General features: G+C 36.0%; 1 long non-coding RNA gene across 2 annotated transcripts in view; it reads right to left on the reverse strand.

The window, feature by feature from the left end:
• Positions 1-26,522, reverse strand: part of LOC140699422 (uncharacterized) — a 123,543-nt gene that overhangs the window by 2,079 nt on the left and 94,942 nt on the right. The window contains exon 3 of one of the 2 annotated variants that reach the window (XR_012077583.1): positions 9,480-9,583. The exons of the other annotated variant lie outside the window; for it this stretch is intronic. This is a non-coding gene — a long non-coding RNA (uncharacterized lncRNA). The remainder of the gene's footprint in view (positions 1-9,479; positions 9,584-26,522) is intronic. 2 annotated transcript variants of the gene reach the window in all.

Genomic DNA, 26,522 nt, shown 5'->3' on the forward strand with positions numbered 1-26,522 from the left:
CCTTATTCTGTATGCAAGCACTCATTTGGTACTTTTGTCTGATTTTGAAATCAGACTGTTTCAGACAAAGCTGGCTGAGATGCTTTCAGCCCCATTCTTTTAGGAACAAGGGCTGCTTCACTGAAACTGTGCCAATTCAGCCATCAGCCCATTCCTTTGGAAACTGGCTGAGAAATCTTGGGTTTGGCCCCTCTGTAACCAAGCTTTTTCCTTAGAACTGGCTAGTGTTAGGCCTTTAGACTGTTTGTATCACAAGTTGTTTGAATTGAGCTGTTTGAGCTGTTAACCATTTAAGCTATTTAAAAATTGTCCTTTTACTCTAGAAAAACAACCTCTGAGAAATGGATTCCAGTTATCTAAATATTTTGTGAGTTTCCTTCCCCCTCAGAGGGACTCTAGCCTATTTTACATTTCAAGGCTGTGGTCTTTCCTCAAGTACACTTTTATTAACTAAATGGACCAACCTGATCAAAAGCAATTTATAATTTCAATGTCTACTATGGAGAATTTTTGAAATCCCCAAATTTAATTTTTTTGAAACTGAATTAGATTACAGTAGCTCAAAAATTTCTAGAACTAAATGGAATGCCAATTTTTATGGGCATTTTGAGGCTTCTCTGTGTTATCAGTAGTCTAAAATCGCCTGTCTGCAAAATAAGATTTTAAGATTAACTGAGGCAAATAAGCAAAGATAGAAACAATGGCTCTGGAAGCCTCAGGCTCTTCCTTGGCTTCTCTGTGTCAGACTCTGTCTGTCTCTGGTATCAGCTTGTTTTTCTCCCTCAGATCCTCATGGTCAGACTCGAACTCTGGTGCCATATTCCTCCTTTCCATGTATACTGCCTACACCTCCTATATACCCTCAGTTCCTCCATACTAATTCTTCCATGGAACTTCCCTTTTTCTCTGAGACTTTCCCCATACCCTTTTACTCTGAACTTATCAGAATCTGTCCCTTTAAAATTAAGTCGTCTTAGGATCCAGAGGCTAAACCCTCCATTTCTTATATTCCCTGGACTAAAGCTGAACTGCCAGCCATAGTCAAAGATTTTCCCATAGTAATTGAAGATCCTCACAAATTTGCTGAGAAATTTAATATAGTCATTCAACTTATCAATCTGGTTTCTTTGATTTACATCAGCCACTCCATATGCTTGCTAGTGAAGGCTAGGCTCAGCACTAGATAAAAACTGGTAATTAGGAAAATCCTGAAAGTTCTTCAGAATTACAACAGGGAGATGCCTGCTAACTTATTATATGATCAGGCTCAGATAAGTGCAAGGAGACTTCACTGAGCAATTACTAGGTCTTTCCCAAAGCCTGTTGATTGGAGTAAAATTCAGGCTTGCACACAAAAATGTGATGAACCTGTTCATGACTATTACAATCTACTTCTGATTATAATTAAATAAAATTCTGATTTTCCCTCAGATGATTCCACCCTGGTAGCTTTTAACTCAATGTTTATTAATGGGCTGAACTGGGACCTTTCCCTTCCAGTAAAAAGGACCAGGATGGAATGGGAAACTATGTCCACTCAGATTTAATCTGGAAAATCAACTCTCTTGCATTCTAGGTGAGTCACCTAAAAGGAAGATGGCCAGAATTCTTAATCTTCGATGACAGCAAATGAAGGCTCTGAAACAAAAACAAAAACCTCCTGCTTTCTGCTATTATTGCAAAGAGCCAGGGCAGTGAAAAAGAGATTGTTGTAAGTGTAAGTGCTTCAGGTACTTTCAGCCTTTTAAAAAGCCTCTTCCAATGTCCTCCTTATTCTCAGCGGTGAAGCTTCAAGAAACTGCAGGCTTGACTGGCTTGAAGTTTATTTCTCCGAATTGGGGATAAATCTCTTCCAGTACTAACAGTTGCCAGAACTACACTTTCAATGCTCAACCCTACTACTATAAAGCAGCTCCTGCCTCAGAATACTATAGTTCAAAAAGTTGGGATCTTTAATGAATCTCAAGAAGTTCCTGTCTCTGAACCTATTCCCTTTTGCTTAGTCCCTTTAAGAGATACACACTTTTTTCTTCTTAGTTCCTCTGCCCCTAACTATTTATTGGATCAAGTCTTCTTAGAGAAGTATCAAGCCAGAATTTCTTTTTCCCTAAAGGGGAAAATAATTCTAGAATTTGATGGGACTCATAAAAGCAACCAACCAGGTGAATAAAATGACCCATCTATATCTTTTGTTTCTTCTCTGATAGTACTAGAGCTAATTCTAGAAACACTGATCATTTATTTCTATTGAATCAGCTACCACCCTTCTTATGGGCAAAATCTCCAACTGATGTTGGCAAAAATCACAGTGCACCTCCCAAGAAGATTCAAATAGATCCCTCAAGGCCTCTTTCTAGAAGTAATCAATATCCTACAAGTAAAGAAGCTCTTCAAGGCCTAAACTCCAAAATAGATTAGAAGCCTCAAAGTCTCATTTTCCTTTGTACTTCCTTCCATGAACTACAGTCCTTCATGACTGCTTAACACTGATGCCTAACTTCTCATGATGATCTAATAAGAAATTCCTCTGGGTAATGTTGACTTCTCGTGTTTCACTGATAATTCTTATTTAAAAGATAACACTGGCAAATATTGTGCTGTGTATGCTGCTGCAACTCCTTTTGATGTTGTTGAGGCAGCATCTTTACATATGGCTACTTCAATCCAACAGGCTGAATTATACATTCTTACACAGGCTTGTGTTTTAATCAAGAACAAACTGCCAGTATTTATAGTGATAGCGGATATGCTTTCAGAGTAGCTCATGATTTTGGAATGTTATGAAAGTAATATGACTTCCTTACTTCCAGTGGAAATAAAATTAAAAATGGCCCTTATCTTTAAGAATTATTGGATAAAATACTTTTACCTGCCACTTTTGCTATCATTAAGATTCTGGGGCATTTTCTAAACTTGACCCCATGGAATCTAAGGGAAATCACCTTGTGGACATTTCCACAAGGAATGCTGCCCTTATTGGGACCAACAGCAGCCAAATTTCTATCATGGTCCAAAAGTATATTTCCCCAAATGACAACATAGAAAAACTGGCTACAGAAACCCAATAACTGGCTTCAGAACAGGAAAGACAAGATTGGAAATTCAACAATTGGTTTAATAAAGAGAGAAAATTGTGGTTCAGACCAAGTAACAATGCAGTCATACTAGAGACTCCAAGATTCTCATTTCTGGCCACTGCATATATATTAAACCTACTGACAAAATAATAGCACTCATGAATCAATGTTGAGGAAACATCAACAAGGCTACAAAAAAAAAAAAAAAGCCTCCCTCATTTGTCCAAGGTGCAACTCAGGGAAGCCTGTTTCTATTCCTTAAGGACATTTTTAACTGCCTTATTTACTTGAGATCTGGGAAGTGTATTTAATATAACTCCTTTCGTCTAATGGAAATAAAAATGGGAAATAAAAATGTTTTTGGTTTGTGTATCTTCACACTGGACTGAAGACTTCCCTTACAGACAGGCTACTGCTTCCTCTGTGGCTTAAGTCTTTTTGGAAAAGAAATTGTCTCTACCTGGAGAACTCCTCTTGAATTCCATGATTGAGAAATCCATTTTACTGATCAAGTTCTTTGATAAGAGGATGCTTTTGGGCTGGTTTTATAATACTTTCACTGCACTTACCACCCTCAATCCTCTGGTTTAGTAGACTGCACTGAAAGTATTATTCATGAACTCAACTGGTAAAATTGGTAGAAACTCTCTAAATATCATGGCCAAAAGTATCGCCATTGGTCCTTCTAAATCTCAGATCCACAACTTTTGGAAAGCTGTCACCGTCTGAGGTAGTCACAAGATGCCCAATGCCCTTGATTCCTGTCTCTTCTGAACTGCAACTGATAAAAGGAGAGATACTCCAAGATCACAAAGCCCAATTGCTTGTATTAAAAATAACTGTGTTTTGGTAGAGCAATCTTTTCACAGTGCGTTCTCAGGAGGCAAAGACCTTAAGCATTATATTTTTCAACCTGGAGATTTTATCTGTTGGGATTTCATCTGTTGATATATCCAGAAGAACTCTCTATAACCTCACCAGAAAGGTGCGTATAAGGTACTGCTAGCCAATCCTTGTGCCACCAAAATCCAAGGAATAGATTATTGGATTCATTTGACATACCTAAAGAAGGTGCTGAATCTTGACTCAACCAGCACATTATCTGGTGACATGAAAGTATAAGCTTCCTTGAATTGAAGTATAGGACACCAAATGAGACAACTTTCCCAACATATCTGGATCAGGTCTGTTGGAAATGTGTCACCAAATCATTGATAATGACAAAGTTTCAGATGATCTCTAATGTCTGTGATCTTCATAACATATGAACTTTAGATATAAAGTGCCTGAGAGTTTTCCCTCCTATCCCTTCTTATTACTCAAATGGGACTTCAATAGGTTTTTAGTCTATACATGTTTCCTTCAAAGTGAGACATTACACTAGGGAAAGGACCTTCCTAGCTTTGAGGGACGAAAAGTTCCTGAAATTGGAAAACCTGGCTCTTGATCACTAGTCCTTTCAGAGAAAGATCTTGATCAAATATGGAGAAATGAAAAATAAACAAACAAACAAACAAACAGGAATCTTAATTAAAGAGAGCTGGGAGAGCAGAAGAGGGAGCTCTCACACCCTGTGACAATAGTACAGGCCAACAGGAAGGAAAAAAGACATCACTTCTTTCTTGGCAAGGACTCAGCCAATGAAAAGCCATGGACTTTTTGTTTACTGTAGCCCTCTTGACTTCTTTTTCCTCTCTGTAAAAGCATTCACTGTCTCTTGCTGTGTGGGCACTTGCATGTGGCTCCCCATGTTTATAGACCCTGAACTGCAATTCTTTGCTTCTCAAATAAGCTCATTTTTTGCTGAAAAAGTATCAGGACTCTATTTGTTTTATGTCAACATAGGTAAATATTTTATTGCCCCAAGGGGCAGGTACCTTTATTGCTTATAATGACTCCTTATGGCTACCAACGAGCAACACAGAGTATGGATGAGAAGCTTTATCATAAAGTTTGTTCAGCAATCAGATACAGTTCATTGATTAGCATTAAATTCCCACAAAAAATAAAATCAGCTATCTTAGTATATGTCACTATCTGTGCCACTCTCCCACCTTGAATCTTTTTTGGGCTACGTTGGAGCGAGGCCATCAAATAATGTCAGAACACAGAGATCTCAAGGGGAATCAAGCATGTCCTCATGGAAAACCAACACCTCATAAAGTCAAGGAAGATGATCAAATAAAGTCACAATCATTATAAATAGTGGGTGAAGAGTGAAGAGGCAGATTTCTTGCCTCTCAGTCACAGCTGGGACATCAGTCATCTTGTAGCTTTCCCAGAAAGCTTGAAAAGCAGCAATGACACCTATACTCAACCATTAAGATGATCTGTTTTCTAATTTCAACCTTAAAATGAGGACTTCCTTCAGAGTAAACAATTCACAGTGGTTATATCTACCCTTTTTAACCTTCTTGGTTGGTTGGTGAGCTGGGAGTGGAAATAGAGAGGGCATATTGCTTATGAACTATGCCATACCCAGGAAGCACAAATAATAGAAAAACATAAACCTCTTCTTTCCTTCCTCCCTCCCTCCCTTTCTTTTTTCGTTCCTTCTTTCCTCCGTTTCTCCTTCATCTATCTTTTTTCTCTTTTTCCTTAAATAAAAACACTGCTCTAGAAAGGACTGAAAGTTCTGCATTCTTGTAGGTAGTGTCATACAAATTCTTCTCTGAATTTCCTTGTAGTGATTATAGTAGAAAATTGGAGCTTTGTAATTCCTAGTAGTGTAAGGCACTACGCTTAGAAGTCTTAGTCCATCTAGGAACAAAGAGCTGCAGTGTGAACAAAAAGAGTGGAATACTTTGCATGTATCCTGATGTCTGCATGATAAAGTAGAAACAGAGCAGGATATAGGTGAGAAGATGGAGCAATAGGCAGGCATATTTAAAATGAAGTTAAGAGGTAAAGGGCAGTTGACTCTGAGCAACTGCTTTCACCCTCTAGGAACCCAAGTATCGAAGTCAGCTAAAACCACAGGCTCACAAATAGCACTTCTGGAGGATAGTCACATGACAACAGCATCGAAAGAATAAGTCAAAAGATCCACTAACCTCTTAAGTTATTCAAAGTTGGTGACAAAGGCATCATAAGTATGTATCATAGGCAGAGATCAATAACTATCTCATGTATGGAGCAGAGAAAAATAATGGCCAAATCCATTAGGCACACTTCTATCCATCAAAACTAATAATTTGTTAACAACAGTGTTATGGTCTATCCTAATTAAGTCATTAGTAGCCATTTAGATCTTTTTCTTTGCTCACTTCTGTTTTGACTTCATATATTTTATTAATTCACTCTAAGAATTCCCTTAAATCCTGATTAACTGTGAGCAAATGAAAAATGAATTACCTTTCACAATAGAAGAATAAGCAGATCCCTACTTCCTTAAGTTGCCAGATGTTCCCTTTTACCCTGACACACCTACTGACTGTTTTTGACTGTAAGACTGGACAGAGTTTCAATTTAAGCATTAATATTTTATGACATCAAAATATAGGTGAACTGGATTATCTGTTATTAAATTAAAGTTGATGACATTTACTCAAATTGTCCTATTACAGAATGCAAAACAAAAATATGTCTAATGGAAAACAGCCTGCATATCTTTTATGCCTTTATTAAGTAAATGCTCAATTAGCATTTTTAGCACTCTGGGCAATTTGTATTCTCAGGCACAATTTGTCTCCTTTTTCATATATCTTTATAATAAAGCATTCAGCAGTATTGTTGGCTGGTTTTCTTGGAAACTGGAAGTATTCATTATGACCTATATAGGCAATATTTCCTCAACTTGCTTTCTGGAAATGCATTATAAGGAAAAGGAGAAGAGCAAATTTCTTTGCATGTTAGTAGTAGTAAAAACGTAGGTCACTGGGATATTGATAAGCAAAAGGTCTCATTCCTGCAAACCCTGTAGGCTGGTCCTCACCAGTCTTTCCCCTGGCGTTGCTGGCACATCTTGTGTGAATGAAATGTCTCACCTGCCTTCATTCCATCAGAAGAATATTAAGTGTAGTGCTGATCATGGAACCCTGGCTGCCATGTGTGCACAGGAATCAATGTTATGAGTAAGTGTTTGCACTGAGGCTGTAACCCCTCCTTCACTGAGTTCACCACCAACAGAACCATTCACTGATTTCTCACAAAAATATATTGAAATATTACTGGAAGGCAGGAATCCCAGAAAGACCAATTCTACCTCTTTCCTGTTTACAGAAAATTTTAAAGTACTACACTGTTAAAAAGATAATAATAGGCCCAAAATAGAGTCAACTATGCTTGGCCATGCTACCAAACTGAGACTTAATATCTAACCTAACTGAAGTTTCAACCTGCCCCATAAATGAATTTTTGGTTGTTGTTAATTAATAGTCTTTATTTTTTTAGAGCAGTTTCAGGTTCACAGCAGAATTGAGCAGAAAATACAGAGAGTACACACAAAGCCCTCCCCACCCACAGATATATACTCCCCTACCCTCAACATCCCTCATCAGTGTGGCATATTTGGTACAATCGATGAACCAACACGGACACATTATTATCAACCAAAGTCCATAGTTTACATCAGGGTTCACTCTTGATGTTGTACATTCTATGGGTTTTGACAAATACAGAATGACATGTAGCCACCACTATAGTATCATACAGAATAATTTCATTGCCCTAGAAATCCCCTGTGCTCCATCTATTCATTCCTCCCTCCTTCCCTCTCCCCAAACCCCTGGAAACCACAATCTTTTTATTTTTTCTGTAGCTGTGCCTTTTCCAGAATCCCATTTGGTTAGAATTGTATGGTTTGTAGACTTTTCAGGCTGGCTTCTTTCATTTAGTAGTATGTTTTTTAATTTTCATCCATGTATTTCATGGCTTGATAGCTCATTTCTTTCTTTCTTTTTTTACTGCACATCTATTTTTTAATTTACATGTATGTACTATTCATTGTTTCTAAGAATGTTTAGAGCTTTAGCTTTTTAAACTTACATAGTTACCAAAGGAATAAAGCCAACCACAAAATAAGGATTAATTCAAAAAGATACATACACCCTACTACTTATAGCAACATTATTTATAATTGCCAAGATATGGAAGCCTCTTAAGTGGACATCAATACGTGAACAGATAATGAAGATACAGCATATATATATGTGTAATGGAATACAACTCACCCATAAGGAAGAAGGTTATTTTGCCATTTGTGGCCCTTCGTTCCCTTTTTTTTTCCACTTCAAAAACCAGAATTTTATAACCAGCATAAACATTTCCACTACATAAAAACATCAAAATACCTAGAAATAAACTTAACCAAGGAAGTCACCTATACTCTGAAAATCAAAATGACACAAAGAAATGTAAAATTTTCTTGTGCTCTTGGATTGGAAGAATCAACACTATCAAAATGGACACACTACCCAAAGCAATCCACAGATCCAATGCAACCCCCGTCAAAATACTCACAACAAATGTAGTTTTAACCAGTCAACCAATGAGGTCATCTGTAATATGGGCCCTCTTCATACCCCAAAGGAAGATGGGGTCATCTGCCACATGGACCCCGCCTGTCACTTACAGGTAGGTTACCTGAGCCAAAATAATATTTTTATTTTGTTTCTGACTTCCTTGTTCTCACGTTAAAGCTTTTCCTTTCGTAACCCTTTCAAGCTCCTCTCTGCTTTCTAGGTGGGATGCTGCTCAATTAATAAATAGATCAATAAAGCCAATTAGGTATTTATATTTCACTCAGTTCAATTTTTGTTTTTAACAATACAAAGCATGTGCTTTCATTTATATTTTCTGACATTCTTGTTTTACAAGTGAATATTATAGAAAAGAAAAGAAAAGAAATTGAAGAAGGACTCTTCCCTTCATTCATGCCCATTTTTCCTTCTCCCTTTATCCTGGCAGCATAGCATTTATCAAACTGCATCTCTAGGTTGTAAGCCAGCTTCCCTGATTCCATCCTCTTCATGAGTGTTCCAGTATATACACTCCTGCTTAATGTACTCAGATGGATAACACTATCCCTCGATAGACAGCAATCTAGGTTTCTCCGCTATTGACATGTTGATTCTTCCTTCTAATTTTGTTATATCTAAAGTTAATTTCACTGCTCATATTCCTTATAGTATGCTGATTTTTCACATATCCATCTACTACGATTAGATTTTCAGGAGGATAGCATTTACCCAGGGGAATTATTTGATTAATGGAAACAGTGTGGAGTTTCAATACTGCAGCCTGCTCAGGTTAGTCAGCTTCAACTTTGATTTCTCTCTTGTAAGATCTCTGTGAGTTCACCGTGACCTGATAAAGAACTCAGACAAGCTGTACCAGAGTTTCAAATGATAAAGGAGAGAGAGACAGAGACAGAAACAGATGAGGGAAATGAGAGAAACTCACCTGCTGAAAAAGAATGTCTGTAGGATACTCTTAAGACCCTCATTTCACCAAGCTGCTGTTTTATTTTTACCATGACTCTCCAGTTAAAAAAGCAAGATGCAAACCTAAAAATAAATCCAAGCACACATCACACATGATTTAAAATCTAACTCTGTGAACACTGGAGTAAAAGACAATAAAAAGTACCAATAGCAAATGTAAAGATAACTGAAAGGTAACAAATAGAGCAACAACAAATTCTTTAGACAACCCATGCCTTGGAGGACTTGATGCACCACTGAAAGGAACAGTTTTAGGAGATAGAAGGCAGGGAGAAATGCCTAGAGAGAAGACTTTCATGGGCACTATTGCCAATATTAATAGGCAAAAAGAGTGAGCTATTAGAAGTGTTCGTATTTGCATTAGAGTCATAGTTATCTTTTATGATATCCTTTATCAATGGTGAGATGAAAGAGGGGTACACAAAGAGAGAAACTGAGGAGAGAGATAAAGGTGAAACAGGCAAAGGAGAGGAGGCAAGAAGCTAGGCACAAATATATTCATACTGACCAAGTCTACCTTAGAGTTAGCCTCAGCTTGACCGTATTATGGGCAGAATTTTCCTTGCCTCTAGGCTTCTATTTTTTTTTCTTTGAGCATTTCCTTTTGAAAACTTGAAATTATAAACCGTTTTTATACCCCTTTGAGATGTAAATCTTTTAAAAAAGCATTTTGCAAGTTTTACAATCCAATGTCTTTCTCAAGCACCTGGGAGCCAGCCTTCAAATGTCATCTTCAAGGAAGATGGTGCCCCTATCTAAGTTTCTATGGGAGGGTAAGAGCCTAACTTCCGCTGGGGGTGCCTTGACCTAAATAGTAAAACTACTCCTGTCATGGAGATGTAAGAAAGTTTACTTTTCCTTTGGGTAAAGCCAGCTAACAAATACAGATGGCCTGTGATCTCCTCTTCACCTCAGCTCTTAAAATTCCACTGTTTTTATTGTTGTTGTTCTGTTTATTTTGTTTCAGTGGAGTTGAGTTCATACTCAGTTCTAGCCTTTTTTCCTTATTGCAATAGCCTTGAATAAAATCTTCCTTCCCTGCTTGTTTAATAATGTCCAGTGCATATTTAGTTTTGATGTATACAATAAAGATACCCTTGCATATCCTCCTCCTTTCTGTTTTTATCTTGGGGCAATGGAGTATGGAAGAATGTTAAATATAGAACTGGTAGGAATCTCTGCTGTGTAATACACAAGCTGAGTATCCTTAGACAATTTATTTAATGTATTTGAGACTTCCTCTCTTAACTCATAAAATGAACTCCCTTTCAGTGTTATTATAAGAATAAATGTAAATTTCCATGCACAGAACAATCAATAAACAAATTCTGGCTCCCTCTCCATTCAGCAACTCTGTTTTGTGCCCAAAGCACATGTTCTAAATGTAATTCTTCCTAAGTATCTCTTGATGTTGGTGATTTCAGTGAGGCATATGTTGACAGCAGAGATTTAATGAAAGAAAATATATACATTCTGCATGAGAAGTTGTCTGTTCTGGAATTAGAATAGATGCAGTGTTAAGACATACTATCTAGAGTGGGTATTGCTTTATTCTGAATATGATATAGAAGTCAGACACTTGTGGTCAAAAACATACCTGTTCCAAACAAAACTGGCCTCCTTTTTGCTGTACTTAGATAGATAGATACATATATGCAGATACATAGATATATGTTTATATATTTATATATATTTACATAAATATATAAACCTACAAATAAACATATATACATATACACATATATTCATATATACTTACACACATATATCTGTGTGATGTGAAAAACAAAGTAAATTAGTTGGTGATGAAAATGACCCCAAAGCTAGCATGCTGATTTTGTACAAGTAATTCTAAATCTGAAAGGTGTAATGCTGCAGTCCAATTTACTCAGCAGGAAATATAGAGAAATAGTTAAACTATAATATCATCTATACATGGCTTTAAATTTTTATTTAGAGCAGATTGTTTTCCCAAGAAAATTTTATTCCAACTATTGTAAAAAGAACCGCTGTTCTAGAACATCAAATTGTAGCATGGTGTTTGACTAGGATATGTTGTGGGGCTAGTGGAATAACCCTAGTTGTTATATTCTTTCGAAGATTATTTAGATCAGTTCAACATTCATGTGTTCAATATCGATTGTATGTTAAGAGCTAAAACTCTTTGAGTTGCTAGCTGTTGCTATGCTCATAGTTATTACATAGTTGTTCACCTATCTAACACCTTGATTCTGTTACCAAGTATGTATGTACTCAGAGGCCAAAGTGAGTCCCTGAGAACTCTGGGAACGGGAGAGGTTCTGTGTCTGACTCTTTGTCAGGAGAAGTTTGAAGAATTATTTGGAAGTTTTCTGGGAGCTTCAGAAACAATGTAGCTGCATAATTATCCCTGGCCTTAATCTACCTTTGAGCTCGGTTGTGGGGTACACCTACCAGGGCCACAGAATATCTGGGCTGTTGGAGCAGGTGACCTTGTGTCATTTTTTATGGCTTTAACAGCACTTTTAAGGAAAGAAGATGGGCCTTAAGATTGAGGAAGAAAATCTCTAATGCATCTGAAGTTAATGACATTTATCTACCCAAATAATCAGTCTGACTGGGAAAACTGTCTGATTTTTACTCTCTGAAGATTATTTTTAAAGGAGCTACTGAAAGCATTCTTGTCTTTTATTTTTTGTACTGTCATTTTCCTGGGGTTTAATTTTGGTTGGAGTCCCAGAGGCCACAGTATATATTTACATGTGACTAAATTTTTAATGAGGCTATTATTAACTCTACCCACACAAAGATGTCAGATTCGTGTGGTAGATATTACCCCTAGTGAATTACTTCTACCACCTTTCAAGGTATTTAACTAATGTAATTGACAGATGAAATTTTTCCTCTGGTAGAGAAGTAAAGTTATATAGCTCAATAGCAATGAGCTGAATAAATGTCCATTGCAATGGCAAAGGGAAAGTCTCCTATTAAAAATTAAGTTTGCAAGATCCCACCTAAGGATTCATTAATACTTCTTAATAGTTGTTGGCACTTTATATTTCCCTCCCTTCCTCTCCTTTTCCTTGCTCTTTTTTCCCTTCTTCCTCTTACTCCTTTTTTCTCCACCCCCTCCTTCCACTTCTCTACCATACTGATTAAATGTAAGTGTGCACCATGTACTAAATACAGCATCCACTAGGCTAAGCTCTTTACTGATATTATCTCATTTACTTCTCAGTAAAATTACTATGAAGTAGGCATTACTATAGCCTATTATAGCCATTATACAAAAGAAAATAAAAGGGTTTTGCAACTTGCAGAATGCTAAAATGTTTGCAAATGCCAGAGATGGAGCTGTCTTTCCAAATCTAGAGCTGGATCTTTAACCATTATGCTATGCCATTGCTCAGCTGAAAGCATTTCTGAACTCTTTGATGTAGAAGGCTTGGTACATGCTAAAGTGATTAATTAGCTTGATATTTTGTCCTTGAATATAGTAGCATTAATGTATAGAGAGTAAGATCAGTTCATTGATGCACAAAAGAAATTCTCTTAACCAAAAGTAACAAATCAGTGTCAACACTGAAAGGAAAGTCCAAGCAACTGAGGGCTAATCTGTTTTAAGAAACAGATGATGCAAGAGAGAAAAGTAACTGATTTTGGAAGGCTTGATGGGAGAGAGGGGAGGGTTAAGCACCAGTCTGATGCTTTCGCTATTATTGTTGTTAATAAATCTTTTAGTGAATTTTTAAATCGCTAATTACATAAAGTATTTTTGGGAAAAAAATACCAAGGAATTAAAAATTGGCTAGGAGGGACTGGACCTTCTTATTCCAACCTTGATTCTGTAGCTGGAACTGGACTTATCCTCTTGACACTGAAAAAGCAGAACAAAATATGTGAAATAACTGTTTTCATGTATTGGCAAAGCTATGATCTGTGATAAGAGGGAAATTAACAATGTCAGTTCTACAATTATCCTGGCCAGAAGCATTTTGCAGATCACAGTTTGAGGGTCAAGAGGGTAACAATAGAACTTTGCAGTATTGCTGTGTTGAACAATGAGAGAGTTTAGAATTCATGATCATTGAGGCAAGTAGAATTTCAGGAGCTGAACATTTTGAGAGATTCCATTCTAGAGAAAGAGTATCAGAAATCTACTTTCAAGTCCCTTTGAGCTTTGTATTAAATACTAAGAGACATATGTGAAAATCCACAATACTAGGCAAAGAATTCTCAAACAGCTGCAACTTGAACAATTCCTAGATTCTACACAAGGCTGGAAGACTTTCAAGTTCCAATCAGCCAGAGGGAGAAAGTTGCTGTTTAACATCTAGCACATTTCATAGAAACCTGAAAAGTATCTTTAGTGTCAAACTAGCACAGAAATAAAGGCTACCCTAAACTTACCCTAACAAAACTTTAAAATTAATCTAGTATATATTAAATTGTTCCACAAGTAACTTAATTGCCTTCTAAGTCAAATTCCATTAATATATAAACACTGATAGAAAATAAAATCAAACACAAAACTTCAGAAAACTCATGATGTACAACAATCAATCAAAAATGATTAGACATGAGAAGAAATTTTAAAACATTAGCATAGTGCACTATTCACAATGGCCAAGATGTGGAAGCAACCTAAATGTTCATCAATAGATGAATGGATAAAAAAGAAGTCATACACACACACACACACACACACACACACACACACACACAATGGAATATTACTCAGTCATAAAAAGAATAAAATAATGCTATTTGAAGCAAAATGGGTGGATTTAGAGATTATCATATTAAATGAGGTAAGCCAGAGAAAGACAAATTTCATATGATATCACTTATATATGGAATCTAAAAAAATGATACAAATGAACTTATCCACAAACCAAAATGAACTCATAGACATAGAAAACAAACTATGGTTACTGAAAGGGAAAGTGGTGGGGGGAGAGGAATAAATTAGGAGTTTGGGATTAACATATACACACCACTTATATATAAAATAAATAAACAACAAGGACCTATTGTATAGCATAGGGAACTATATTCAATATCTTGTAATAACCTATGATGCACACAGTAAATCAACTACACTTCAAGAAAATATTTTTTTTAAAATGACCAGACGTGAGAAGAAATAAAAATTGTTGCTCATAACAAGGAGAAAAAACAATCAGTAGAAAACCACTGAGAATGAGATATATGAATGGCATATGTAAGGAAGAACTTGCCCTATCTATTATAATATACTCAAGTAATTAAAGAGAAAACACAAGTAGAATGCAGAGGGAAGTGAATGATTAAAAAAGTAACCTAACAGAATTTCCAGAAATTAAAGACATATTTTAAAATTAAAAAAAAATCACTAGCACATCAGATTAGATGCAGCAGAAAGAGAGAGCAATAAATTTGACTTCATAGTTATAGAATTACATAAATTGAAATGATATGGAAAAATAAATAAAGATTAAAACCAACCAAACAATTCATAACAATAGCAGATTTTCTACATACATACAGTTGGAGTACAAGAAGGAGAGAAAAATTGGAACAACCAGAAAGAAAGAAAGAAAGGTTTTTTTCCCAAATTTTATTTTAAAAACATTAATCTACATAACCAGGAAACTAAAATCTGAATCAAGAAAATCACCAAAAGGGGGCATATCATACTAACATTGAAAAAAATAAAGATAAAAACTTAAATAAGCCTAAGGGGGGGGGGAATTATTTTCAGAGGGATAAAAATAAAAGTTATATGTGGGTGAAATCAGTAAGAATGACAGAGTAAATACCTCTGAAAAAATCTCTCCTCCCTGAAGTAATGAAAAACAGTGGCAAAAATTATGAAAATCAAAATTCTCAGAATTCTGGAAATTAAGCAAAGGCTTATTACAATCTGAGAAACATTCATTAGAGAGAAATGGCTGAACTTTAGTAATAACAGTAAACTTTATTTCATATCCATCTCCTTCTCCCCAGCTCTATGGTAGTCTTGAAATCAACAGCCTCATAATCATGGTGAAAACCAAGAGCTCAGCAGCCCTGGAAGGAGCAGAACAAGGTTGGAGCTCCTCCAAAGCCCCATTCCCAAAGAACTGTTATTTGATCCATCTGGGAAGGCCCTATTAAATTTCACTCACTTGTCTTTATTTGACCTGAGAGTTCACACTGTGTCAACCCACTTTCCTACAGGGATATTTGTGAGGGGAAAAATGGGAAGAAAGGGAGGGAGGGAGGGAGGGAGAGAGGGAGGAAGGAAGGAAGGAAGGAAGGAAGGAAGGGAGGGAGGGAGGGAGGGAGGAAGACAGAAAGAGGGAAAAGGAAAAATCAGTGTCAGTTGTGTAATATTATATCTGCCTGAGGTGGAGGTAAGAGTTGGGGCACAAAATAAGCTCTCACAAAAAAATTAAAATGAAGTAATTATAATAAAGGGAAATGCTAGTGAAATAGGTGTATAGATGCTCCAAGGAGGCTTTGGAAATCTCTGATATACACTTGGGAATATAGAAACCACACATATATACAGGGCTCTTCTCATGCCCAGGGTTATACACATATGTAGGAGAATACTTGAGAAGTCTTTATCCTCTCACTTTTGTATAACCTTGAGACTCTATGCAATCAAGAAGTTAGAGCTAAGGCACAGTTGTAAACTGCCTGCCGAAGCATTGAAGATACGCAGCAACGCATATAGAGAACCCTTTGGCAAACACTAGTAGGATTACTGCAGTCTTCAATACTCCACTTTCAATAATGTATATAGAACATGTAGACAGATGATCAATAAGGAAAAAGAAGACTAGGAGCATATCATAGACAAGCTAGACCTAAGAGGCATCTATAGGACACTCTACTCAACAACAGCAGGATTCTTCAGGATAAACACTATTTTGGGCCATAAAATAAATCTCAACAAATGTCAAAAGACCAAAAAAATACATAGTATGTTCTCCAACCACAGTGAAATGTAATTAAGAATCAAAAATAAAAGGAAATTTGAAAAATTCACAAATACGAGGATATCAAACAACACACTCCTTTGTAACCAAAGATTTAAAAAAATAAATCAAAAGGGAAACCAGAATACTTTGAGATAAACAAAAGCAAAGATACAACATATCAAAACTTATTGGATGCAGCAAAAGTAGTACTTAGAAAGAAATGTATAGTTATAAATGCACATATTAAAAATAATAAAGTACTCAAAATCAATTACTTTACCTTGTACCTTAAGAAACTAGAAAAAGAGGATCATACTAAAATCAAGGGAAAAAAAAGGAATAATAAAGATTAGAGTGGAAGAAAATAAAATAGAGAGTTGAAAAACAAATAGAAAAGTATTGAAATCAAAAGTTTGCTCTTCAAAAAGATCAACAAAAGTGATAAACTGTTAACTAGACTAAGGAACTAAAAAATGGAAAAGATTCTTATTACTAAAATCAGAAACAAAATAGGAAACACTGCTACCAACCTTATAGAAATTAAAAGGATTATAAGGGAATATTGTCAACAATTGAATGCTCCAAATTAGTTTTAAGTGACATGGAAAAAGTCCCAGAAAGACACACTACCCAAACCACAAGACTTTTATTCTATAACTTATAATACTTTATTAAAAGCAATTAGACATAAATAAATGGAAAGACATACCATATTTTGGATTAGAAGACTTAATATTGTTAAAATGGCAACAGTCTCCAAATTTATCTACAGATTTAATGTATTGCTAATAAAAATCATGGATGCCTTTTTCTGCCCTCCCCCAGAAATTCACAAGATAATCTTAAAATTCATATAGAAATGGGACTAAGAATAGCCAACACAATTTTGAAAAGAAGAACAAAGTTGCAGGACATACTTCCTTACTTCAAAATTTAATACAAAGTCACAATAATCAATACTGTCATACTGGCATAAGGATGGACATATAGAAACATAGATATAAAATTGAGCATTCAGAAGTAAATTGTTACATTTTTAGTCAATTGACTTTTGACAAAAGTGCCAAAAAAATTCAATAGTCTTTTCAACAAATGGTGTTGGGAACTTTGAATGGCTGTAAACAAAAGAATAATGTTGGACTCCAACCACACACCACATAAAACTTTGCTCTAAATTAATCAAAATCCTAATGTAGAGCTCTTAAGATTATAAAACTCTTAGAATAAAATATAGGCCTAAATCTTAGTGACACTGCATTAGGCAACAATTTCTTAGAAAGGTCACCAAAAGCATATCCAATAAAAGAAAAACAAATAGATAAAGTGGACCTAATCAAAATAAAAACCTTTTGTATTTTAAAGGACACACAAAAAAGTCAAATGACAATACATGAAATAGATGAAAACATTTGTAATTCAAATAGTGATCAGGGGAAATCATCCATAATATATAAAGAATTCTTACAACTTAAAAATAAGGTAAAAAATTTGAATAGACAGCTCTTTAAAGGAGATATACAAATGGTAAATAAGCACAAGAAAATGGTCATATTGTTAGTCATAAGTAGGATGCATATCAAAACTTCAATGAGATACCACTTCACACTCACTGCTATTACTATAATTTAAAAATGTACAATAATAAGTAAGGATTTTAAGAAATTGGAGCATATATATTTCTGGTCAGAATATAAAAAGGTGAATAATTTTGTGAAAGAATTTAAAGTTTCTCATAAAGTTAAAGAGAATAAAGTTAAAGTTATGACTTGCAATTCCAATCTTAGGTATATACCCAAAATTAATTAAAATACATGTCAACATAAAAACTTGTACATAATTTTCATCACAGTATTACTCATAATAGCCCCAAAGTTGAAATATCACAAATATTCATCATTTTGTTCAATGTTAAACAAATGTGTTACAATGATACATTGAAATATTATCCAATCATAAGGAATGATTCATGCTTCAACATGAATGAATCTTGAAAACATTATGCTACCTGAAAGAAATCATACACAAAATGCAGCAAATTATATGATTACATTTATTTGAAATTCCAGAATAGGCAAATCCATAGATATAGAAAATAGAATAGTGGTTGCCAGGGGCTGGCAGGAGGGAGAATGGATAGTGACAAATAGTGGGTTTAGAGTTTCTTTTTCAGAACATTTATTATTATTATGGAAATTTTCTACATTTGTCTTAATTTATTTGGAGCTTCAATAGCTTCTCGTTCTTTGGATTGTTACCTAAGCAAGAAGTACTTCTTCCACAGTATATGAGCTATTATGCATTTTGGGAACTATTTGTTACAGCAAATGGCCTATCCTAGTTAATACAGCCCAGACCTATGCTGGAACTCTAAGACTGTCACTGACTATGCATAAAGTGTATATAGATTGATCAGTAACGAATAAATGTGTTCTAAATATTGTGTGCTATTTTTAAGTACATTTGCATTAAATAAATTTGTATCATTTTATTGTAACCACAATTTGAATTTAATAATAATTTTTAGACTAGACTAACTCTCCAATTAATTGGGAGCTGACTGAATGTATATGACAAGAATTACTTAACTGAATTACTCTATCTCCGTAGCAGAATGCCCTCTTCACCTACCTACACCCAACCCATTCTTTTAGCTAAGCTCAAGTTATACCTCCTTTGAGAGAAAAAAAATTCCCCATATTCTCTGACACACAGAAGTTTTTGTCTCTTTCAAAATCTACAGCACTGAGTCTGTGTATAATCTTTCACAAATTCAGCATTTACTGCCATCATACTGAGGCATCTCTCCCACTATTTTCAAGGAACTGTGCTCTACACTAGATTTTGCATTTGAGGAAGACATGGTCCCCTGCATTCAAGCAGATTATAATCTAAGTCAGAAACAGACATGTGCACCCACTGTAACTTCATAACAACCCTTTAGGGTAGGTGCTATCTGAATTTCTATGTCACAGATGAATAAAGAAAGATCTTGAAAAGATAAGCAGCTTGACTAAAGTTATACTTGGAGAGTGACAGAGCCAGGATTTGAACTAAGGCAACAGGACTCTAGAGATATATAATGCCTCCCATGACAGAGCAAATTAACTCTGGCCATAGAGGTCAGGGGGACAACATTAAGATCAGAGATACTGGAAAGCTTCTCTTATAATCTGGATAAGAGAAAATTAGGATCCAAACAACTGCTCTGAGGATGGAAGTAAATTACACTCAATAGGAGGCAGGAATTGTGTCTTCAACTATATTTTCTACCTGCCCATCATATAAACTTTGGCTGATTGATTGATTGGCTTCATAAATCACAAGCTGATAACTTCCCAATGAGATTTTTCAAAATCTTTAAATCTATTGCTGAAATCTATTCTGTTCATACTAAGGTCATTCCCTCAGTTCCACATTCAGTTACCCTGCAAGATATCTCCTTTATATATAAAATGAATTCTTATATCTCTGAGCTGACAAGTCAAATGATACTCTTCTTTATAAAAATACTTAACAAATCGTGCAATAGTTTATGCTGAAGAATTGACCCCACTAAGGCCCTCTCCTCTACATGCAAATATAATGTCCTGGCCTTTCCCCAAGCCTTGGGGAGGACTTCCTCTGATTTTAGAGGCCTTGGGACATGACTAGACCTGCCCAGAAATAACTATTCCTGCTGTGAGCATTCTCTTTGCATTACGACTTCATTTGGTGCTACAATATTATGTGTACAAACAAATTTTCAATTTCTCTGGGAATATTATTTGGTGCCCAAGCTTAGTGAAACTGTCAAAAGTATTAATAACTCAGGAACCAAGTTACAGTTTCCTGTATTCAAATCATAAAACTAAAGGCAAACAGAATCGGCTCTTTGTCTACATTTTTCACTCATATCCATTGCTACTTGACTCTCGTTGAAAAAAAAAGTTCTTCTGTTTCTATTATTGCAAAGTTTATAGGGAAAAGAAGGTGATCACAAACCATTTCCTGATGGTTAGAAAGCTGTGTGTGTGTGTGTGTGTGTGTGTAACAATTATTATGCTATACACCAGGAACTAAAATTTAAAAAAATTTAAAAGCTCCATGTAAGTGGTATAAGTCCCTGGTCCCAGGATATTTTGTCTGGAAACAAATATATTAATAGGCTATTAAGGAAACAGAAGGGAATCATTAAACCAAAATAATTTTTACAGTCAAAGCTAAAGATCCAGTACCTCTGTACAGTTGCTGTGGATGGTTATACAGGGTGTTTACTGCATAAAGACAACAGGTTAAGGGCTAGCTGAGTAGGAGGTGTGAGGCATTCTGTACTCCATTTGATCAGCCTTGTGCTTATGGGGCAACCAGAGGGGATATCTTTATTTTCATTTGCACAATGATGCTATATGGACAAGCACAGGTTGAACTCTGCATTTCCAAATCAGTTTTTAATTTGCTGTCTTAGTCCGTGTAGGACACTATAATAAATACTCTTAGTCCATGTAAGCCATGAAAATAAATTAGGTGGTTTATAAACAATTGAAATGTATTTCTCAGAGTTATAAAGGCTGCAAGTCCAAGATCAGGGTGCCAGCTTGGTCAGGAGAGGGCCTTCTTCCCGGTGACAGATTTCTTGTATCCTCACTTGGCAGAAGGGGCTAGGGTGCTCTGTGGAGTCTCTTTTATAAATGCACTAATTCCAGTCATGAGGGCTCTGCCTTCATAACCTAAGCATCTCTAAGTCCCCTCACCTCCTAATATAATCATCTTGGGAGGTTAAGGTTTCAACGTATGAATTTTGGGGGAGACACAAACATTCAGACCATAGCATTTACTGAAGAATAATTTAGTATTTTTTATTTACTTGCAAGCACAAAAAAGTAAACTAAGAACAAGATTGTGGTTAGACCTTAGACATAAGAGAACTATTAATGTGCTCAAGATGATCTATCTCTCTTTCTCTCTCTGTCTCTCTCTCTCTCTCTCACATACACACACAGACCCCCACACACACACATTTATTTCTCTCTGTGTGTCAATCTCATTCTCTCCTACCTAAGAGGAGCTTCTAACACATGGCCAAACACATGGTTGATGAGAGTTTTGAAGTTTCACATCTTGCAGATGTAAATGAAAAAACTGACCTAATGATCTCCTTTGTTCCAAGATCAAACATCTTGAATAGGCGGCTGGTTTATTAAGTTTAGGTCAATGTCCTGTCCTGACCCAATCAACTATGGCCAGCAGGTATATATCAATAGGGCTCTAGTGGAAAAATTTCTTTAGAAAATATACAGCTTGAGCTAAGGAGGAGCATTACAAGAAGTAGATTGCTATTTCAACAAGAAGGATTAAAGATCAGACAGAATAATCAAGTGCCACTGTAGCTGCATAAATGAGAAAAAGCCCAAGTCACTGATATCCATGGATTTACCTTTAAAGCAAAGAATAAAAAGGAGTAGGCTGCTATACTTATTTACCCAAAGGCATCAATAGCTTGACCCTGAAGTCCAACTTTGAAACCTCAATCTGAAATCTCTCTTTTTACATTTTATTCTATTTATATCCTGGTCATCCCCACCCCCAGGCTCAATTCATGTCTCACCTCCTCCAGAAGTCCTCTCCAAACATTTTACTCTATCATTCCTCCATTCCCATAATGCCAACAAGTATATTCACAAATCACTTTCCTTAATCATAGACTGTCTCATATTGCTCATTAACTATTTTGGGCTTATGGTTCATCTCTCCTACAGACTGTAAACTCCAGAAGCATTTTACAATGATTATTATTGGTACACTAACAACTTAAATTACCTTTATTCTGCCTCCTGCAGCTTATAGCACAATGATGAGTGTACTCTTGGTAAACACATGTATAGGAACAAATTTGTGGAAGTTAAGGGTAGCACTAATTATTCAAAGGAGACTGAAGATCCTCAAAGCAAGCAGAAATGATGAGTGGCAAGGGCGTGATCTCTTTCTTGAGACATATATGGCTAATAAATATTGAATAATATTGTTAAGGGATAAACTCAAACAAATTTGTAACTGCTCCACTAGCAATGAGCTTGGAGTAAGAATCCAGTATTCTATTTTCCTTTTTTCTTATTTAAGGAATGTCTCTGAAGCAGAGGTTAATAAAATTTACAAAGATAAAGAATTTATTTTCTAGAAGAAAAATGAAGTCTAAACTTCAATACAAAATTCCAAGTCTGAGGATTGTCAACTCAGACCACGAAAATGGCTGGCATATAAGTTTATTAATTCAGACTAACTGAAATGATCAGCAATTTGAACTGAGGTAAGTCCCTATGGTGAGGTGTATTTAAAAACCACAACAACTAAAATCTGAATTAACAAAGTATTACCAAAAAACATTCAAGGGAGAGATCTTCCTTAGTGAGGTAACCATGAAAATTTGCATTTGGAAATTCATTCTTAGGGTATCATTTATGTTCTAAGAGTGACTGAAAATTTGTATTTGAAAGTAAGTTAAATTTTCTTTTATATTTGTTTACATTATTGTTTGTTTAATTCATTTATTGAATATTTTCTCACACCTGTATTTCACATTAAAAAAAACTATTCATATTTACTCATGACTCCATTAGTAAAAGAAAAGTATGATTATGACTCCCTTTCTAAAACAATATAAGCTTAAAATGCTTCCTGACTTGCCCCAGGCTACAGTGTGAATAAAGAGTGCAGTGGAACTAGAAAGTCATAGTTTCTAATACCTCTGATGTGGTAACTACCAACCTGAATGGCACACTTTTAAGTCAGTAAGGAGTGCAAAAATAAGATTTTACTTTATTTTGAGTTTTTAAGGAGAAAAATTATGCTGATGTGCCCGGAGGGGAAAAGGTACCCAGACAAAATACACCTCATCTCCTCCAGATTAATGCATATAGACGTTAGATGCAATATTTACTAGGTGTTTACGTCAGAAAAGAGGGGAAGGCCTTCTCAGATTTGGTCTGAGCTTGGCTGCAGTGTGAAAGTTATGCCTTTTCACTGTTTACCTGTTTTGCTTGAAAAGTTATATAGATGACAGATACATAGTCCCTCTTCCTTTTTCCTGTACCCTCTTCTTTCTCTTCTCCCTCTCTTTCTCTCCTTCCTGAATTGACAGAATTACATACTTAGAACCACATGGACAAATGGATGAACTTCAGGACTCACACTGAAGAATCCTCCCTCCTTTTCCTTTTATGTACACCACTTTTGCGGAGGGATGTTTAGGGAGGAAATCAGATTTACTCTTTGCATTCAAGAGTATATTTAGCTGGCGGCTATATGTGCAGGTCCAATTAACTCTTAACAATGTGGGTGAAATGAGGTTATTGGATTATGTTCATAGTCAATTATAATTGTTTTGGTTGAATACTTCCTCTTGTAACCTTATTTACAGTTAAGAAAACAGCACTGAGAAATAGTTCTTAGCATGGAAGGAAAAAGCCTAGGGAAAAATTGGACGAACAATTTCTTTTCTCTAGATCATGAAATACGATCTCTTATTTATGTTTGGGCATTAAGAAATGGCCACATTTGCAGAAATAAAAGTAAAAATTACAGATATGAAACACTTTGAATTCATCTCATTATCATTATTATCTCTATCTCACCATGAAAAGTAATGTCATTAATGGGAAACAACATGATAAGAACGAAGGAACACAAGGCTGGGTCCACATTTTAACTTTAGCTTTGCTGCCTAGTGAGTCACAACTTCTCTAAACTTAATCTCTTTAATCTAGAAAGTGGAAATAATAAGCATTTACCGCAGTGATCAAACGAGGAAACGTATATGATGTCCTTTAAAAAGTAAAAATTATAAGCCATTGGTTATGAAATAGTGTTGAATAATAGGTATTCCTTCTGAAATTATTTTAAACTATAGTACAAGGAGATTTTATTCCATATATTAAAATAGCCCCTAAAATAACGTTAAGATAATTTTTGTTAGCTGATCATGGCTTTTCCTTACCTGTTGCCAATGTGTTGTGAATGTGAATGGGGTTTTCTAAAGGCATGAGTCAGTCCACGCCACATCACTGGAAAAGCAAATCATCACTGTGGCTGAGTGTATTGGGAGAACATGTGGCTCTGTAAGGAACCAAGGTCATATGTCAAAGACCAGGCAAATGAGGGACTCTGAACACCAGGACCTGTTTTAAAATGTAGATTTTATATTCAGGTATGGTCAGGAGACAACTACCATTAAAAAATAGTTTGTTGCTCATAGTTCCCAAGAAGAGGGGACATGCCACATCTCACAGGGCCACAGGGGGAATCAACAAGGTCAGTCAAAAGGGGAAAAGATCAGTCCTGGGAATAAACACTACTACAGACAGTGCCCTACCCAGCGCTCTCACAGAGAAATCTAGGCTAGAAAGCACAGATTATTCAGAGCAATCCCTTCCCTATTATTAGGGGGAATCTTCAAGGTAAAGTTCTACCGGCAGCGGGATCTTGGTATCCTTTTTTTAACATACAAAACGTTGGTAGGCCTTTTCCCTAGAGCTAGCTGAGACTATGTATATATGTGTGTATGCAGGTATTATCCTATAAGTAGATGTGGTGATTACATGAACTTTAACAGGAATCAGTTTATCTTCATTAATCACAAGAGGTTAGGTACTAATGAGACTCAAGATAACTTAATACCTGACTCCTACAAGTTCAAGAGAAATGTTCACAAAAGGACCATCTCAGAAAGTACATGTTTTATACATGTGTATCACTTCATGGTCTGCCCACAGTTCCTGCATGGGGAGGCCCAACTTATCATGTAACATGTCCATTGTCACATAGCTAGTAAGACACCAAGTCTATTATCAAACTTCAGCAATCTGGGTTCAGGGTCTGTGCTGGTAATTTCCACTCCATGTTGCATTATTCCATTTGACCCTCATATTAACCCATTTGTTCTTTCTAATATCTGGTTAATTATATAATTTATCATCCAAATGGGGACACTTTTGAGAGTGAAACTGAGCACTATAAATAACTATGCTGGGAAAACAGGCATAAAAAAAGGACTGTCCTGAGCAAACAAGGAGTATGGTCTCCTGGTTTATCACTGATGTGCAATCTGAAGACTGGAGATGCCCAACTCATCAGTGATAAAGCCAGGACTAACCAGGTTCTGGAGGAACTCATCAGGGCTCCATCTCAATTCTATTGTGTCCTGGCTATCCTCTACCATATTTGGCCAGAAGCTAACACTGCTAGTCACAGAACACAAACACAAACAACCATAAGGAGGAAGCTGATTTACATATTCAGTTAAATAGCTGAAGAGAAGTTAGGCCAAGAAAGTAGAGAGATGAGAATAGATTTCTTAGATTTAGAAAAGGAAGCCACCTACACAAAGACAAGAGTTTCTCCCTTGGACTCTACATCATTATTCACATTTATGTCTGAATTTATAGCACCTACTCCTGATACCAAATCTCTAGGAAAAGACGTAGAATAAAGCTGGCCATAAATATTGCAGGTGTTCCCCCTGTTTAGTCAGATGCATGGCAGGTGATCTGGGAGGGGAGATGCTTCTTGTCACATCCCAGTTCTTGTAAGTCTGAAGGATATGAGGACCTGGGCATTCAGGATGGCAAGTCATCTCTGTGTATAGTGAAATGGTGTGGGTCTATGGCCAACATCTTGTGAAGTTTAGAGTCCCTGATCCTACCAACATGGAATAGTGGGGCAGTGAGATCATTACATATCCAAAATCAATGCCAAAGACTGGTGCTTTTTCCCTTGTGTGCCACTAGTCATGTGGCATTGTTGTCAGGCCAAAGGAGCTGGGAGATGTCTTTAAGAATAAAATATCAAGGTCTACTTCTTAATATCAAACAATTTAGTGATTAAGAGAGTAAATTTGGGAAGAATATAACCTGGATTTGTAGCCTGACTTTGATACTTGCTAGTGGTGCGACCATCAGTGACTTAGTTAAAATTTCATACTCTCATCAAAATATGGGGGTGATGACTATACATACCTTGTGGGACTATTTGAGGATTAAGTGGAAAAAAGCATGCAGAGTGCTTAATATAGTGCCTTGCACAAGGAAGCACTTACAACTGGT

This window comes from Vicugna pacos, chromosome 11, assembly GCF_048564905.1.
Source record: "Vicugna pacos chromosome 11, VicPac4, whole genome shotgun sequence".
Lineage (NCBI taxonomy): Eukaryota > Metazoa > Chordata > Mammalia > Artiodactyla > Camelidae > Vicugna > Vicugna pacos.